Below are 16,079 nucleotides of genomic sequence, written 5' to 3'. Positions count from 1 at the left end.
AAATGTACAGAAGTATATTAGGTTTGCGGGAGCTGAAAAATGTAACAGGCAGAAGGAGGCGTGGCAGACCCCACAAAGTATATATATTCTTGATCAGCATGACGAGACGAGTCGATCTAGCCCTGTCTGTCTGTCTGTCCGTCTGTCCGTCCGTATGAACACCTGGATCTCAGAGACTATAAGAGATAGAGACACCAAATTTTCCACAAAGATGCCTTATGTGTGTATTCTATACGAGTTTGTTTTATTTTTTTGATTTCCCCCCCACTTCCCCCCTATGGGGGTTTTCCCGATTTTCCATTCGTATAATCGCCTATATCTCGGAGACTATAAGACCTAGGAACACCAAATTTTAGTCCCAGGTGCCTTATGTGAATACGCAGAAAATGTATATTTTGGAATTTCCCTCCCTCCCTCCTCTCCCCCGCAAATCGCGATTTTCTCTAACTCCCGTAATTCTTGGAATTTCGAACTAAAATTTTGTAAATACACCCAGTTAGTAATTATGCAGCAGCGCTGCTCAAGCGCTGCCCGCGGCTGTTGTTGATATTGCTGTTTGGTTGACTGCTAACATGTTTATACAGGCACGAATAGATGCGCATAGGCATACATACACTCACACAGACGCAATTGCTATGTAAATGTGCAATTATACACCCTTTACGTGAGTTCGAATACCGAGAAAGGTAAAATCGATCCAATTTTTTTTTTTGTAATTTTCTTAATTTTTTTATTTTCTATTGTAAACATATGTACAGAGTATTTCAAAGTCGGGACACCCGACTTTAGCTTTTTTACTTGTTTTCATTATCGTCTTGACTTCTTACTCCAGCTCTGTTACTTCCTGACAACTTGATATTTATACATATTTTGCCTGTTTATACTCTACTAGCAGGTCTTGCCCGCCTTTGCTGGGCTAAGTAAAATGTGCTCATAATTATAAGTTTATTTACTATATGATATTCTTCTTTCGACGCTCTCTAAAGTTTTTTAAAGAGTTCATTTTCCAAAAAGCAAATATAGTACAATAAGTACTATGTATGGTTATACGTACATACATACATATGCACATATGTATCTTCGTTATGCAACGGGCGGACTGCCAGTCCTGACTTAACTGTGTGCTTCCTCAGCACGTTGTACGCACGGTCGAGTTATCCCCGAAAAGTCCGACGCGGGACATTTAATTTTGATTTATAAATCGGGACGTCCCGCCAAAATTGGAGCGTTCGGCAACGCTGATATGTACATACATTTAAATTTTTCATGCAGGCGTTATCCGCCTATATATGTACATACATACATATATAAGTATGTATTAAATTTTTTAATTCAACACTAATTTGTTTCTTCAATTCCAAATATGATTGTTGTGAATGTAAAAGGTGGGTTTCTGCTTTTGTAAATCGCATGAATAAACTCACAAAATAGGTTTAACGATAAATGACTCAGATTTGTTCAGAGTATATTTGTAGCGTTGTTAGCTAACACTAAAACGGTAAGTCGCTGTAAATATGCGATCAGCTGAGATGCTAGAGATGGGCATGTGTCGGATGCTCTATGTGTTAGAGCATCAAAACTATCGATAGTTGAATCCGTCGATACAATCAATAATTCCATCGAAGTTTGAATGCATTAACAGAAAATTTAAATAATAACATCTTATAATTTATTGAGATCATTTAGAACAAATCATATACAAACATACATCTGCCCGCAATGCGAAGCAGAATATGCGTAGCTCCGTTATTCGGCTTCTGCCTTACTATCGCTTACGCAGTCGTTGCCTAGCGACGGTAACTGTAAACTTTTGGCGTTTTGCCTTTGCAATTAACATTAAATGGTCACAACGAAAGAAGAAGCGCGAGCCAATGACTTGCAGTTGTTGTTTTTAGAGCATTTTTTTTACAATCAAACAACTGTGTTCGATTGCCCAATGTATACATTAATACGAATGTACATGCTATATTCATACACAGGGACACATACATACTATAGATACATATGTATGTTTCTCTTTACTTTTTCAACCATACGTACAGAACCGCACACATAGACACGAACTGTTGCTTGTTGTGTGTGTGAGTGTGTGTATGTGATGTCCCCAAATATTTGATTTTTATTGTTGCTGCATAAAGTTATTAATGAAAACCCGAATGCCAAATGCACTAAACAAAGAAAAAACAAGTAAAAAAGCTAAAGTCGGGTGTCCCGACTTTGAAATACTCTGTACATATGTTTACAATAATTATAGAAAATAAAAAAAATTAAGAAAATAAAAAAAAATTCAATGATCGATTTTACCTTTCTCGGTATTCGAACTCACGTAAAGGGTTTATAATTGCACATTTACTTAGCAATTGCGTCTGTGTGAGTGTATGTATGCCTATGCGCATCTATTCGTGTCTGTGTAAGCATTTTCGCAGTCAACCAAACAGCAACATCAACAACAGCCGCGGGCAGCGCTTGAGCAGCGCTGCAGCAGCAAATATATTTATGGCTATAACTTCTTGGTAAATCGGTCTATCATAGTAAAACTTGGCATACGGACACATAATTACTAACTGGGGGTATTTGCAAAATTTACAAGGCACCTTGGACTAAAATTTGGTGTTCCTAGGTCTTATGGTCTCCGAGATATAGGCGATTATACGAATGGAAAATCGGGAAAACCTCCATGGGGGGGAAGTGGGGGGGAAATCAAAAAAATAAAACAAACTCGTATAGAATACACACATAACGCATCTTTGTGCAAAATTTGGTGTCTCTATCTCTTATAGTCTCTGAGATCCAGGTGTTCATACGGACGGACAGACAGACAGACAGGGCTAGATCGACTCGTCTTGTCACGCTGATCAAGAATATATATACTTTGGGGGGTCTGCCACGCCTCCTTCTGTCTGTTACATTTTTCAGCTCCCGCAAACCTAATATACTCTTGTACATTTCATGTACAGAGTATAATTACTTTTAAAAATGTTATATAATTTTCAATTAATTAACTTTTCTTGCTCTGTCAGTGCAAGACGAATGTACATACATACATATGTAGATACATTTGTACATACTTGTACATAGATGTGCACATATGTATGGACATTCACACATTAGTGTCTCACATTTTGCTTTGGCTATTTCAATCGTTTGCACGCAACTACACGAACAGCTGCTTGTATATATATGTGTGTGTGTATGTATACTTAGTTGTCCCCAACTGTTTGATTTTTTTAATTGTTTGTTCTGCCTGCATTTGTAAAATGCATATTTTGAAAATCCTTGAACGCAAAGTTGTAGATTTAGTTACGTAGATTACAGTCCCCAAATTTGAAATCGATCGGAAAAAATTTAAAACACAAACTTTTCATTTGAATAGGTGAATAAATAATAAAACTCCAATAATTCAAGCCCCACCACTGAAAATCCGAGTATGCAGTTTTGTTTGTATTCTTTAATTGATTTCAGAAACCAAATTTTATGTCGATCGGCTAAAAAATGCAGAATTTTTAAACAAACTTTGGAGCTCGTTGTCCCCCCTTTGGAGCTTGAATTTTCCAAAATCCCTTCTTAGTGGGCACATTCACTATGATAGGATCCTTGAGCCCAAATTTCAGCTTCATAGCTCTTGCCGTTTGGGCTGTACGTTGATCACCAATCAGTCAGTCAGGACAAACTGTTTTATATATATAGAGATACCTAATAGGTGCAAAAGTATATTATGTTTGCGGGAAGTCAAATATGTAACTGGCAAAAGGAGGCGTGGCAGACGCCACAACGTATATATGTATATATATATGTAGCCATGTCTGTCTGTCCGTATGAACACCAGTATTTGAGAGACTATCAGGTGTGTCACAGAAAACTCAGTTGGTTTCGGCTACAGTTGTTTTTGAAAACTCCCAAAAATACGTCGGTGCCACGGAACTGCGAAAGATTTAATTTTTTCGAACTTCCCCTCCAAGCCAGCTATCAGGAACAGCTGACTGTCGACGCTCACATTTGACTGACTAATTGTGTTTAGATTCTGTAGCGTACAACAAGTATATTAAATAGAAAACAAATATGCCATTTCCTTTAGCCTGCAAGCATTTGCGAAAACGCCAATTAATTGTTGAAAAAATACAACACAAATGTTTGAGAAGCGCATCTAAAGAATGTTGTTTATTAAAAATAGAATTTATTTTACATTCGCTCAAAGTGAACGTCGTAGATGTCGGACGTATTTTTATTTCGCTTCGCCATGTGCTAAAAATATAGTGCAATTAACGCCAAGTTAACCAAATTAATTCGCGAAAGGCGCTCAGGGTATGCATGGGCACTTATGCTCGTGTTACCCATGTAAATTGATCATATATTGTGATTAGCACTAAAAAAACGAACTAAATTTTGTGAGAAAAATAAAGTGATGCCAACGAGTAAGAGCATAAGCTTTGTAAGCAACAAAGAAAAATGAGCCAAAATCGTGCTCGGCAGCAACAACAACAAGACGAACGTACTTTTCTATACGCGCACCTGATGTAACTATACCAACAACAACTGCATTACTGCAAGCTAGTTCGGAAAGAGAACGCTCTCTCTTCCCTGCGTTAATATGCTCACCCAGCACATTGCAAAGTAGGTCATGGAGTGCCCAGTGCCCGTCTCCAGACCCCTACTGTCTTACCAATGAATTGCTGATAACAGTACCGACCAGTACAATGCCCTCGCTTACAACTGTGTCTTCGACTTCGACAACGACAACAACAACAGCAGTAGTCTCTCAGCGCCCGGTATTGTGAACTCACTGCGACCTTCGCCTCTCCCAGCCGAAAATTACGCAAAGCGCTAAATACAGGAGCGTAAATACAGACTGGGCTCGATCGCTATGTGCAAACGAAAACTAAGCCCACAAGCAACTAAGAGAAACAACGCACCCAAAATAACTAAAACAGCAAAAAACACTGTGCCAACTGAGGCGCTGAAAAACAATACATTCGCGATTTTCAGTTTACCTGAAGAAGATAACGCCGAAACAGCTAAGGCAAAGCAAGTAAAGCCGCCACCTATTTATGTGCGTCAGGAAAATTGTACTATACTGAATTAGTTAAAAACCTCACTAACAAAATTGGCAAATACAAATTCTATGTTACGTCTATAAAAAGGGGTAGCACAAATGAAACTAAATTACAAGTCAATGACGAAAATAACTACAAGTATCGACCAGTGGCTAAATACTTCGACGATGAAAAGATGAACTACTACACCTACCAACTTAAAAGTAGCAAGGGATTACAAGTGGTTATCAAAGGAATCGAGCCAATAGTTCCAGTCAGCGAGATAAAAGATGGACTTAAAAATGACGGCTTTGAAGTCAAAATGACAATGAACATAATAAATAGAAATAAAATTCCCCAACCAATGTTCAAGGTAGAACTGACACCTGACTATATGTTTAAAAGTAAAAACAATGTTCACCAAATTTATAAGCTGCAATATCTACTGCACCGTAAAATCACCGTTGAGGTTTCATAAACGAAATGGACCTATTCAATGTACAAACTGCAAGGAATATGGACACACAACAACCTATTGTACCCTACGCGCAGTCTGTGTTGCGTGCGGGGATGTACATCTTAATGAGACCTGCCCTGTAAATAAGGAGAACCCCTCTGCTAAAAAATGTAGTAATTGTGGGGGAAATCACACTGCTAACTATAGAGGTTGCCCTGTATACAAAGAGTGAAAAAGTCGCCTAAGCCAACAAAAATCCGCAGCTTGAAATCTTGCCATACATACAATCAACTACGATTCCAGGAGTATCTTTTGCTAAGGCGTTAAGTTATCTCTAAACAATCCACTGCAGGAATAATTAATCGTCAGACATCGCAACAGGGGCGAGAAACTACTTCCCAACATACCACTGCAAATCCATCCCAATTGCCTAGTGGGATTGAATCAATTCTGGCAACTCTAACAAATACAATGGTAGCAATACAACAAACGATGCACGAAATTATGCGCAATCAAAATCTCCTTCTGGAATTACTAATCAAACAGAAATCTACTTAAATGGCTTCACTAAAAATATGTTTCTGGAATCCGTTGCCATCATTGGCAATAACTTATCTACGGGCCACAACAGCTCATATTGAAATACAAAGCGGCTATTTATGCTTAGCCGCAGTATATAGCCCACCGCGCTTCTCCGTTTCTGAGGCAGAATTTATACATTTCTTCGACCTACTGAGTGACCGCTTCATAGCAGCTGGTGACTACAATGCCAAACACACACATTGGGAATCCCGACTCATCAACCCGAAAGGAAGACAACTATATAACGCTGGACACAGATCCAATGAAGCAACCAGACTTGATTGATTTTGCTGTTACAAGAAGAGTGCCACAGGCTCAGATTTGTGTGGAGCACTTATCAGATCTATCATCAAATCACTCGCCAATCCTTCTTCACCTTTATGACCACCCACACTTATTGGAACGCCTACAATTTCTAACTTCTAGAAAAAAGATTGGCTTAAATACAGGAAGTACGTAAGTTCCCATATTGATGGCTGTCCAAACATTAACTGCAGATATGACATAGATACCTCAGTTGAAGCAGTCAAAAGCAGTCGTGTTCCCAGGCATATTAAAGTGCTGCTACGAAATAAGAGAAGGCTTCGGCGGGAGTGGCAAGCACACAGACCACCTGACTCAAAGGAGCGGTTAAAAATAGCCATCCATCTACTACGCAAAGCCCTGGAAGATGGGAAACACCGAGCTCAAATGGACTAATGGAGCAACTTTCCACAAACAGCAAACGATTCCCATTGAGTAAAGCTAAATCAGGCGTATTTCGTATCAGGCGATATTCGAAAAACTGCTCCGGAATCGCATCAAACAGCACCTACTCACCAACAGGGCAATCCCAAATCATCAATTTGGTTTTCGCGATGGAACCATTGAACAAGTCAACCGAAAAACCTCTGAGATACGAAATGCATTTGATTTGGCTGATTGGCTTAGTTCACAAAATCAAAATATTACTTCCACAGAACATCCATAAAATACTGGAGTCATACCTACAGCAAAGAAGTTTCGCAGTTAAATGCAAAGAATTCCTCTTCAAATACCATCCACCTGAAGCTGGTGTACCCCAAGGAACCGTGCTTGGACCGACACTGTATATCATATACACAGCAGATATACCAAAAAACAGTCATACAACAATTTCGACATTTGCTGATGATACTGCCATACTAAGTCGCTCCAAGTGCCCAACAAGAGCTACAGAACTCTTATAATCTCACCTCGTGGTCATGGAAGAATGGCTAACAGACCGGCGCATACATGTAAACGAGCAAAAGTGCAAACATGTCAACTTTACCCTAAACAAACAAATCTGTCCTCCATTGTCGCTAAACAACATCAATATTCCACAAAGAAAGAGGTAATATATCTTGGCGTCCATTTAGATAGACGGCTTACTTGGCGTACGCACATTGAAGTGAAAAGAAATAATCTGAAACTTAAAGCTAGTAGTCTACATTCGCTGATAAATGAGCGTTCACCACTAAAACTAGAGTACAAAGTACTCTTGTACAATGCAGCTCTCAAACCAAACGCTTCCATTAGTAATTTAGAGTTAATCGAGAGAGATCAATCGAAGATCCTGAGAACCATCACTGGGGCACCCAGGTACATACGGAGTGAAAATATCCGGAAAGATTTAAGTGTGGGATCTATTAAAGATGAAATCGCCAAGGTCAGAGCAAAGTACCAGCTTAAGCTTCGGAACCATCCAAATAGACTTGCGCAGAATGTAACTTGGCAGGCTAGCCATACACGACTCCGGCGAAGAGACCTCCCCACACAGCAATAACAGTTAGGGACGTAATTAAAATATTTAATTGTATTTCATTAAATAACTATGTATATTAGATTAAGATTTGACTACTTATCGTAGGTCTCCGAAGGAAAAGATTCAATCTCTATATATATAAAACAGTTTGTCCTGACTGACTGACTGACAGATTGGCAATCAACGCACAGCCCAAGCGGTAAGAGCTAGGAAGCTGAAATTTGGACACAAGATCCCTCTTATAGTGAAAGTGAGCACTAAGAAGGGGTTTCAGAAATTTCGAGCTCCAAAGGGGGAAAACGAGCTCCAACGTTTGTATGAAAAATCTACAATTTTTATCCGATTAACTTCAAAATTAGTTTGTATATTCTCAAAAAGAAAACAAGAAAAACTGTATACTTGGATTTTCAATATTTTTCCTGCGGCCTGAATAATAATGATTTTCCGGTGGAAAATTCGGTAAACAAAAAGCTATGTGCAATCAACGCACAGCCCAAACGGTAAGAGCTAGGAGGCTGAAAATTGGACACATGTTGTCTTCAGTGGTGTAGGTGAGCACTAAGAAGGGGTTTTGGAAAATTCGAACGCCAAAGGGGGGAAAACGGGCTCCAACGTTTGTATGAAAAATCTACAATTTTCATCCAATTAACTTCAAACTTAGTTTGTTTACTCTCAAAAAGAATACAAGATACACTGTATACTTGGTTTTTCACCATTTTTCCTGGGGCATGAAAAAGGGGGGGTTTTCCGTGGAAAAATTGGAACACAATCAACACCCCACAGCCCAAACGGTAAAAGCTAGGAAACTGAAATTTGGGCTCAAGTATTCTATCATGGTGTAGATGCGCACTAAGAAGGAATTTTGGAATTTTTCGAGCTCCAAAGGGGGGAAAAGTAGCTCCAAAGTTTGTTTGAAAATTCTGCATTTTTGAATCGATCAACTTTAAATTTGGGTTTTATAATCTATAAAAGAATACAAACAAAACTGCATACTCGGTTTTTTGTGTTGGAGCTTGAATTATTGGGGTTTTAATATTTATTCATTTTTTCAAATGAGAAGTTTGTGTTATAAATTTTGTCAGATCGATTTCAAATTTGGGTAATATAATCTACGTAACTAAAATTACAACTTTGCATTTAACGATTTTTAAAATATGCATTTTACAAATGCAGGTAGAACAAACAATACAAAATATCAAACAGTTGGGGACAACTAAGTATACATACACACACACACACATACATACATACAAGCAGCTGTTCGTGTAGTTGCGCGTAAACGGTTGAAGTAGCCAAAGCAAAATGTGAGACACTAATGTGTGAATGTTCATTTGTACACATGTATGTACATACATACATACATATGTATGTACAAAAGTACATTCGTCTTGCACTGACAGGGCAAGAAATGTTAATTAATTAAAAATTATTAACATTATAACATAAACATTTTTATGTTATTTTTTCTTTTTTAGTACATTTGGCATAAGGGGTTTTTAGGACAACGGACTACAAGGGCGTACGCAGGTTGGTTAGAAAGAATTTTGCATTATGAATTACACCAGCACCATATGTATTACAAACGTACATACGTCTGTATGTATAGCATGTACATATGTATGTATGTACATCAATAAGTATGTATGTACGTTCATGCATTCCTATATACATATATATATATATATATATATATATATCATATATCAAATATCAAATAGTTGGGAACAGTTCGTGTGTATGTGTGCCCATGCATACATACATATGTACAAGCATATGTATCTATGCCTGTATATGTATGTAGCATGTACATACAAAACAACAACAACAACTTCAAGTTGTTGGCTCGCTCATCTTCTTTCGTTTTGACCATTTAATGTTAATTGCAAAGGCAAAACGCCAAAAGTTTACAGTTACCGTCGCTAAGCAACGACTGCGTAAGCGATAGTAAAGCAGAAACCGAATAACGGAGCTACGCATATTCTGCTTCGCATTGCGGGCAGATGTATGTATGTATATGATTTGTTCTTATCGATCTCAATAAATAATTAGATTTTATTATTTAAATATTCTGCTTATTGCATTCAAACTTCGATATTTTGATGGTATCGGTGACTTCAACTATCGAAAGTTTTACTCTAGCAAATTGAGATGAGAATTGTCAGTGCTTTTTGATCGTGGCTCATCGCTGCACGGCATTGACACCAGTGCCGTGTTTCATATTCCGAGTTTGTGCGTGACCGTATTGACTCAAATGTGAATTTAAAATTAGGATATACCCTTATAATTATTCCCCTTCTTTGCACATAGTCTATCTTAAAACGTTGCGTTATCTCTATATATAAAACAGTTTGTCCTGACTAATTGGTGATCAACGCACAGCCCAAACGGTAAAAGATGAAATTTGGACTCAAGTATCCATTCATAGTATCCATCATAGTGTAGGAGCACACTAAGAAAGGCTTTTGGAAAATTCTAACTCCAAAGGGGGGAGGTTTAAAAAAATATTAGTTATAGTGGTCATGTTCGTTTAACGAAATAGTTTGGCAAGAACAAAAATGTAACGGACTACTGAACAATTTTTTGTCAAGAACAGAAAATGTTCATTTAAATACCTTAAATGCCTTCCTACTGGTAACTTATAAGGTGAAAACATATGGGTAGGTTATGCACACACAAAATAAATACAATTGGAAACATTATATTGAGCCGGGTTAAGACGGGCAATACCTGCTAGTACATTAATAAAACTTAAAATCAAAAAATTTTTGCATTTTTATAACATTGTTGTGGCGATCTATGATTTGCAAAAATTAGCATTTGAAATTTAATTCAGAAAGTACATAAATGTACATACAGTGTGTTTCCCTAGCCCGTGCTGTAAATTTAAATGGCAGTTTATGATCATTCACATTTTCGCTAACAAACAGACCTGTCCAATCGGCGACAAATAATTACCCCCCATGTTTGTTAATTAATACAGAGTTATTTAGTACTTATTTGAAACAGGAATAGTGTCACATATACATTTCGCTAACAAACAGACCTGCCCACTTATTTGAAACAGGAATTGCGTCACATATACATTTCGCTAAAAAACTAGACCTGCCCAATTGGCGACAAACAATTACCCCCCAAGTTTGTTTAATTTATACAGAGTTATTTGTTACTTATTTGAAACAAGAATTGCGTCACATATATATGACTTTCGTTTTACTCACAAAACAAGACTTAACTCACTATTGTGCGGTTGTTTTGGATTCTGTGTGAATGCTGGTGTTTTAAGTATAAATTTAGTAACTTGCTAATTTAAAAATATGTTCATAGGATATACAAAATATTTTTATGTATTTATTGCATCATATATTGCAACTAGCAGGTATTGCCCGCCTTAACCCGGCTCAATATAATGTTTCAAATTGTATTTATTTTGTGTGTGCATGACCTACCCATATGTTTTCACCTTATTAGTTACCAGTAGGAAGGCATTTAAGGTATTAAGGTAACATTATCTGTTCTTGACGAAATAATTGTTCAGTTAGTCCGTTACATTTTTGTTCTTGTAACTAATATTTTTTTTAAGCTCGTTTTCCCCCCTTTGGTTCGGGAATTTTCCAAAAGCCTTTCTTAGTGCGCACCTACACTATGTTGGACACTATGAAAGGATACTTGAGTCCAAATTTTACCTTCCTAGCTTTTACCGTTTGGGCTGTGCGTTGATCACCAATCAATCAGTCAGTCAGGACAAACTGTTTGATATATATAGAGATAACGCAACGTTTTAAGATAGACTATGTGCAAAAAAGGGGAATAATTATAAGAGTATATCCTAATTTTAAATTCACATTTGAGTCTTTTCGTGCCTTATTGAGTCAATACGATCACGCACGAACTCGGAATATGAAACACGGCACTCGTGTCAACGCCGTGCAGCGATAAGCCACGACCAAAACGCACTGACAAATCCCATCTCAATTTGCTAGAGTAAAACTTTCGATAGTTGAATCTACCGATACTATCGATATCGATACATCTAAGTTTGAACGCAATAAACAGAATATCTAAATTCTTAATAACATCTTATATTAAATCATATACATATGTATGTGAGTATGTATGTACATACATACATACATCTGCCCGCAATGCGAAGCAGAATATGGGTAACTCCTTTATTCGATTTATGCTTTACTATCGCTTACTCAGTCGATGCCTAGCGACAGCAACTGTAAATTTTTGGCATTTTGCCTTTGCAATTAAAAGGCGTAGATGATAAAAAATGTGAACGAAAGAATAAGAGCATGCCAATGAATTGCAGTTGCTGTTGTTGCTTTTCGTTTTAAAAGTTTCATTTATGATTTAAAATCATAGAACACTATTTATTACAATTAAACAACAGTGTTCGATGGTCCACTGCATATATACATATGAATGTACATACATGCTATATATGTACGTACACAGGCATACATACATACATACATATGTATGCACATATGCATGCATGGGTTTTGTTTTCTTTATCTTTACTCTTTTAACCGTACGTAGAGAACCGTGTATGCGTAGTCAAGGGCGTACGCAGCGCTTTCCAAATGGGGCCCAAAAAAAATAAAATTATGGTAAAGAGTTGCAAAAAGTTATAAATGTGGCAATACTAACTAATATATGTTTATTATGGAATTACTAAATAACTTCGTCCCAATTAGCACGTTTTCTGTAAAATTGCGTTTGTTGCAGCAAAGCTACTGTTTGGGCAAGCAAACATTGTTGACATTTGTAGCAGCAACAAAGACTCAGAATACGCATTTAAGCAGAATATATTACAGAAAATTAACGTAAGCATCTTAGATGAATACAATACTATGTTAATATCGATAAAAGTAAAAACCTTCTCCAATTATATTAAAAAACACATGCCAAGTTGTAATCAAACTTTAAAGCCATTCAAAAAAAAACACAAAATATTTTGCTTTTAACATGATTGTTGATGTTGATGGCGATTTTGAGCCGTGATAGAAAACGCTATAGTCGAGCAATCCCGACAGTGTAATACCCTGTACCCAGACAAACTTCAAGCACTGAGTTATATACGCCTATAGCGGAAGCAAAAAGAAGAAGATGAGGTAGCTTGATGCTGTGCTTGTGGGCGTAGTACTAGAGTGAAATGTATTAGCGAAAACAACTTTTCTAAAAATGTACCGATTTGATTGAAATTTAAAACAAAGATAGATGATTCTATATTAATTACGTGTCTTACAAAGTTTTGTTTATGTAGCTTTTGAAATGTGGACAGTATTAACGAAACTCTGTGGCCTGGAAGAGGGGGGAGGGGGGAAATGAAAAAAATATAAATAAACTCATATTAAATTATTTATATTTTGTGAACTAAAATACAAGTATATTGCATGTGAGCAAAATATAGGCCACTTTCTGGTTCGATACAGTTAAAAATGCTTAAAATAGTGAAAGTCGGCCATATCGGTTATATGGCAGCTATATGAAATAGTGGCCCAAACTGAACCAAACTTGGTATGTCGTCTTGAGGTACCAAAATATGCGTACAAACTAAATTTGGGGTAAATATCTTAATGTTTCGAGTTTCTGCCAAAAAAACGGGCAAAAAAACCATAGTGCGGTGTGTTTAAATAATAATTTATGCATATGACTAATAAAAAAATGTTAACAAATCCAACTCAGATCCATTTTAAGACGAAATAGTGCGCCATAATAATGAATGTGTGGTCGACTATGTATTGCGACATTTTTTCTAGAGGCCCCCTAGCCAACTGCGTACGCCATTGAGGTCTGTTTTCCTAAATTGTTCGTTCATTTTTGTGTTATTTTTATAGCCTGTACCCAAAGGGTGAAAGGCTATACTAGTTTTGTGCGCATGTATGTAACACACAGAAGGAGGCGTGGCAGACCCCACAAAGTATATATATTCTTGATCAGGATGAGAAGCCGAGTCGATATAGCCTTGTCCGTCCGTCCGTCTGTCCGTCTGTCCGTCTGTCCGTCTGTCTGTCCGTCTGTCCGTATGAACGCAAGGATCTCAGAAAGTATAAGAGCTAGAATAACCAAACTTGGTTTCCATATTCTCCTAAGACCGAGAAAGTACGAGTTTGAGTTTTTTTTCGATGCACCCCCCCACTCCCCCGCAATTCGTGTTTTTTCTTATAACTTCCGTAATTCTTGGAATTTTGAAATCAATTTTGGTAGGTACATCCAGTTAGTACTAATGTGTCCGTGTGCCAAATTTCATCATGATAGGTCAATTCTGAAGAAAGTTATAGCCATAAGTAAAATCGCTGCTCATGCGCTGCCTCTGTCGGCAGCGCTGCCCGCAGCTGTTGTTGTTGTTGCTGCTTTGGTTCAACTTTGTGCTGCATACATACACGCATATAAACACGCATAGGTACGTGATGTAAATGTATGCTGTTAAAACTAAACATAAACATATATTCTAATTTAATTTAATTAATTAATTCATTAATTTTTTTTAATAATTTAATTTTTTTTTAAATTTTTTTTTTTTAATTTTTCTTTTTTTGTGGAGAGTACAGGCTATTTTACTGTCGGGCTTGCTCGACTGTAGCGTTCTATCTTGTTAGTGTATAGAATAATGAAAAATTCGATTTTATTTATTAATTATTATTATTTATTAATGAAAACACTTATGCCAAATGTACTAAACAAAGAAAAAATTACTTTTGAAAATGTTAAATAGTTTTTAATTAATTAACATTTCCTGCTCGGTCAGTGCAAGACGAATGAACATACATACATACATAGATGTGTACATGTACATATGTAGATGTGTACATATGTATGTGTGCATGCATTCACACATTAGTATCTCACATTTTGCTTTGGCTATTTCAATCTTTTGCACGCAACTACATGAATAGCTGCTTGTATGTGTGTGTGTGTATGTAACTAAGTTGTCACCAACTGTTTCATATGCATTTTATGGTGTTTGTTCTGCCTGAATTTGTAAAGCGAGACCCGTATTTCTATATTTTGAAAATCCTTGAATGCAAAGCTGTAGATTTATTTACGTAGATTACATTACCCAAAGTTGAAATCGATCGGACAAAATGTATAACACCAACCTTTCATTTAAAAAAGTGAATAAATATTAAAACCCCAATAATTCAAGCTCCAACACAAATTGAAGTTGATTGGTGATGGGATACTTGAGCTCAAATTTTAGCTTCTTAGCTCTTACCGTTTAGGCTATGGGGTGTTGATTGTGTTTAAATTTTTCCAGGGGAAAACCCCCCTATTTCATGCCCCAGGAAAAATGGTGAAAAATTAAGAATGCAGTGTTTTTTATACCCTGTACCCGTAGGGTAAAAAAGGTATATTAGGTTTGTGCAAAGTATGTAACATGCAGAAGGAAGCATCTCCGACCCCATAAAGTATATATATTCTGAATCAGCATGACGAGAGAAATCGATCTAGACATGTCCGTCTGTCCGTCCGTCTGTCCGTCTGGATGAACGCAAGGATCTCAGAAACTATAAAAGCTAGAATAACCAAAGATGGTATCCAGATTCTCCTATGTCCGAGAAAGGACGAGTTTATTTTATTTTTTTGAATTTCCCCCCCTTCCCCCGCTACAGAATTTCGTCAATAGCGTCCACATTTCAAATGCTACCTAAACCACACATAATTTATTTATAATTATCTACTGTTGTTTAAAATTTTATCCAATTCGGTCAATTCTAAGAAAAGTTATTAGCAAAACAAATTCTCTCCAGTACAACCACAAACTGCAGCAACAAGTTCGCTCTTCTTCTTCCTCTTTTTGCTGCTGCTATGGGCGCATATAACTCAGTGACGGAAGTTTACCTGGGTACAGGGTATTGCACTGTCGGGCTTGCTCGACTGTAGCGTTATCTCTCTGGTTTAATTCTTTTATAGATTACACAAACCCAGTTTGAAGCCAATTAAATGAAAATTGCAGATTGTTCATCTTGGGAGCCCGTTTTCCCCCCTTTGGCGTTCGAATTTTCTTAGTGATCACCTATACAATAAATAAAACTTTTGGCCAAATTTGAGCTTCCTAGCTCTTACCATTTGGGCTGTGCGTTGATTGCCAATCAGTCAGTCAGGACAAACTGTTTTATATATATAGAGATGATTATTTTTATAGCCTATAACCAAAGGGTAAAAGGCTATACTAGTTTTGATCAGGGTGACAAGCCGAGTTGATATAGCCATGTTCGTCTGTCCGTAGGAGCGC

The 16,079-nt window shown here is 37.1% G+C and overlaps 1 protein-coding gene across 1 annotated transcript in view; it reads right to left on the bottom strand.

The window, feature by feature from the left end:
- The window catches only part of LOC115628083 (hemicentin-2), a 291,265-nt gene that overhangs the window by 112,923 nt on the left and 162,263 nt on the right, over positions 1 to 16,079 (bottom strand). The window lies entirely within an intron of this gene.

The sequence above is a fragment of the Scaptodrosophila lebanonensis genome, unplaced genomic scaffold (assembly GCF_003285725.1).
Source record: "Scaptodrosophila lebanonensis strain 11010-0011.00,11010-0021.00 unplaced genomic scaffold, SlebRS2 tig00000101-arrow-pilon, whole genome shotgun sequence".
Lineage (NCBI taxonomy): Eukaryota > Metazoa > Arthropoda > Insecta > Diptera > Drosophilidae > Scaptodrosophila > Scaptodrosophila lebanonensis.
This window is presented reverse-complemented; position numbering and strand designations above follow the sequence as displayed.